Here is a 4,048-nt window from a genome sequence, read left to right as displayed (position 1 = left end):
AGTGTGGTTGATTACTAAGGACAGACAGGTGAGTGTGGTTGATTACTAAGGACAGACAGGTGAGTGTGGTTGATTACTAAGGACAGACAGGTGAGTGTGGTTGATTACTAAGGACAGACAGGTGAGTGTGGTTGATTACTAAGGACAGACAGGTGAGTGTGGTTGATTACTAAGGACAGACAGGTGAGTGTGGTTGACAGGAAACAGACTGAGGAGACATGAGAAGTAATGACACAAGAGGGAGACAGCCGACAGGACACAGATCCCTACACACGTCTCCTTACACAAACTAAACATCAAAACTAAAGTTGCTGCCATCTCCTGTTGGTTCTTATCAGCCTGCTTTGATTTAATGAACTATTTCCAGTAGCCTCATTCTTAATGTCCTACATRATCTTTACTCTTGTTTGGGTGTTTAAACCTAATGTAGACACAGATTACACAGAACAGACACCACAGTTATTTCTTTATTTTGATCCACGTGTTCAGATCCAGGTCTGTTCATCCCAACTGTTATAACACAACATTCAAACAAACCCTCTTTCAGCAGTCGCTGGTAAATAGATGAAACTCATGAATGTTTGATTTTCAACTTTGTTTTGTAATCTCCACTTGGCACAGTGCACCTGTGAGTTTGCAGGTTTTTCCTCATGTAAACATGTTTTATGTCACTAAACTTTCTAATCTGAACTCAGTCAGAAATGATGCAAACATGAGGTAATGCTTCTGCAGAGAACATGTATTTATTACTGAGATATTAATTTGAATCATAAACATTAGACGTGTCAAAATGTCTTCCAGAAGTGACATCATCGAGGCTTGACGTCCTCCTGGAAGTGACATCATCTGTCAGTGTCAGGAAACGAGGACTCAGTTACGGGTTTCTGCCACAGATAAAAGGATTCATCTGGCTGCATCTTATATCGTTGACATAATCCCTTCCTGTAAAACAAAGCAGCAACATTAAAACATCTTAATGTTTTTATTCTGCAGAATGTTAAAGAGAAACGTAATCAGGAAGCAAAAACTTAGAATGTCCAACAACATGCAGTGACATCAGTTTGTTTKTGAAACCACAATTAAAACCAAACAAGTTGCAGAATGATGAATTAAACAAATGAAAACCTATAAAAACATATAGTTTTACTAAACAATGGCCAGGAGTGTCTAATCCTGGTCCTCAAGGTCTGCTGTCCTGCAGGTTTTAGAGGTTTCTCTGTTCCAGAACACCTGCAGAGCTCGAAGAGGTAAATCAGTCACAACCAGGTGTGTTGGACCAGAGAAACCTCTAAAACCTGCAGGACAGTGGACCGTAAGGACCAGGACTGGACACCCTTGTTCTACACAGACCTGGGTTTGGTCTGTGTGGAGTTTACATGTTGTCAAGAAAAAGTGAACAAGTTAAAAAAAATGTGCAATTTMTTGTAAAATAAAAAAGCTGAAATCAGCTGAATGGTAGCTGAAAAAGCTGATCTAGTACAAAGAAGCAAAAAGAGTAAGTTTGCTGAATTAAACAGTAAAAAACCTGAAATTATCATAAAAACTGAATTTAGCTGAAAAAAAAACTAAAATTAGCAGTTAATTACAAGAAGTAGCTTAAAAGGCAGAAAAACTGAAATTAACAGAAAGCAGCTAGAAGAAACAAAAAAGGCTAAAATTAACAGAAAAAGCTGATAGAATCACAAAAAGGTTAAAATTAGCAGAAGAACAGCTGAAAATATAAAAAGGATAGCTAAAAAGAGCTCAAATTAGCAAAAATAATGCTGAAGGAAGTTTGAATTAGCCCAAAGAATAACAAAATAATCTGAAACAAAACCTAAAAATTTCATTTTTTTAAAATAAGTCATGTTTTTACCATTCAGGTTGATCTCCATGCAGTGCTCATTTCCACCACTGTTGCTTGGTTCTCCTGAGCCCCAGAAACTGAATTTTTCATCGAACATTGATGCGTCACTCCACAACCATTTGCCGTTCTGTTAGAGAACGGTTTTTAAAGTCAGTGTACTTCTTGCTTTTTATGACATTAATGCAGACTCTTTGTTTTTCGACCAACCAATAAAACTCTACAATGTAACTGTCAAAAAAGTTTGTTACTTAGTCCTCATGACTGGTAATGAGCAAAGGACTCTAAATGAACGTAAAATAATCAATATTAGTTAACTGATCTGATTTCTCACAACCCTCACCTTTACTGCATCGGTGCCTCCAACCCAAGTTCTTGTGTTTGTTCCTGTGGCTTTAAAGATCACATTCCTGATGAAGTCGTACTGCTCCTTCGACTGAATGGAGACCAGGTTTCCATACAGGAAGTTGCAGTAACGCTGACAGATACGACACAAACCAACACAATCGTGACATTAAAATCTGTTTTGTAGAGCTCTTTAAAGTACCTGTGACATCAGATTCTTGTAATAAATATGAATGCATTTTTGGAACGATAACATTGACAAAATATGGCAAAAAATATTTCAGGCTGCTCAGATGTTCAGTTGTTAAGATATTCACATGTGAAGAAACAGGAAGTGATGTCAGAGGGYAATGTTTGAATGTAAACAGACTGTAGAGAAGAATCTGATGTTTCTTTAGATTATTTTGAGTCTGTCAGAGAGATGAAGAAATGTCAGAGCTCAAATTGTTTGTTGGGTCAGATTTATAAAGGACTGCGTGGAAACCATACTAAAAGTGAACGTACGGCCAAAAGGCGAAAATGGCGTACACCAAAAAAAAATTCAGATTTATAAAACCATGTGCAAACTGTGCACCTTTCCTTTATAAATCACAGCTTCACCTCAGTTTGCGCACAAGGTCCCGCCTCAGGTTCTACCCTCTACACGCCCACACTCAACCATAAACAGTCAATGTAAAGTACCTCATGAATGTTAAGATGTATTTAAATCAGTCAGCTGATCAGTGATTGGTTCAGACACGCTCCATCGTGCGTCTGGAGGATGACAGGTGCTGACTGACAGCTGCTCATGTGAACAGAATGTAATTTACACAGATTTCCCCTAATTTTGCAGGTTTACAGACGTTTAGAGCGATCTAATGATTTTTATCAAAACTCAGCTTCAGTTTTATTTTCTCTCAGAGCCTGCAGGATAATAAAAACAATAAATAAAAATAAATAAGTCAGATAAAGTTAGAAAAATGGTCACCGCTCTTTTCCCCCCTCCTCTCCCTCCTGTTATCTGRGGCTGATCCTCACCCGCTCTCACCCTGCACGTGAAAAGTGGCGTACGCACATTTCTGGGCTCGTTTTGTGCGTGCGCAAYCTTTATAAATCTGACCCCTGAGAGTTTTCTTTTCTTAAAAAGTTCTGCTTTGATGATTCAATTTGACTGAGCATGGGGCAGCTTGGACCCCTGGAAAAACTCCATCAATACAGAAAAGAGTTTATAGGTTTGAGAGCATCAGAATAAGGTGTTGTACCTCAGCGTCGGCCCAGTCTGATTTTGTATTCATAAACAGGTAACAGCGGCCTTGAAATGAAGTCCAACCAGGAGGGCAGTTCTTACAAGAATTATCTGAAAAACATCTGGAAACTTAGTAGGTGCAACACAGCTGCAGGTCTTTGCAACATATAACAGAAAACAGTTTTTTAAGTGTCAGGTTTATTTAAAAAATTCTTAAAATCAACACATCAGAGTTAAAGAACGCTACATAAGCCTCCATTTATTTTTCTAGCTGCTAGTCAAACAAACGCTGCAGTACTAAGTACCTTAAACCTACTATAGATTTTTTTATATATAAACCACCACAAAATGTATAAAAGCACCAACCTGTTTGGGAACATTGAGCCTGTTGAGGTTTAAAAACAAAAACAAATAAAACCAAAGAGTCAGAAAATAACTGGTGCAAGTGGCAACACAATTCAACGATTCATTGTAGAGACTGACCAATAGATGACCCATCTATGTTGGGCCAAGTTACAATCACTGCTTAACTTAAAAATATGGGCTTGTTTGTTTGTTTGTTTGTTTGTTTGTTTGTTTGTTTGTTTGTTTGTTTGTTTGTTTGTTTGTTTGTTTGTTTGTTTGTTTGTTTGTTT

This window comes from Austrofundulus limnaeus, unplaced genomic scaffold (assembly GCF_001266775.1).
Source record: "Austrofundulus limnaeus strain Quisiro unplaced genomic scaffold, Austrofundulus_limnaeus-1.0 Scaffold438, whole genome shotgun sequence".
Lineage (NCBI taxonomy): Eukaryota > Metazoa > Chordata > Actinopteri > Cyprinodontiformes > Rivulidae > Austrofundulus > Austrofundulus limnaeus.
The sequence above is the reverse complement of the archived record's forward strand: the minus strand, read 5'-3'. Positions refer to the sequence as shown.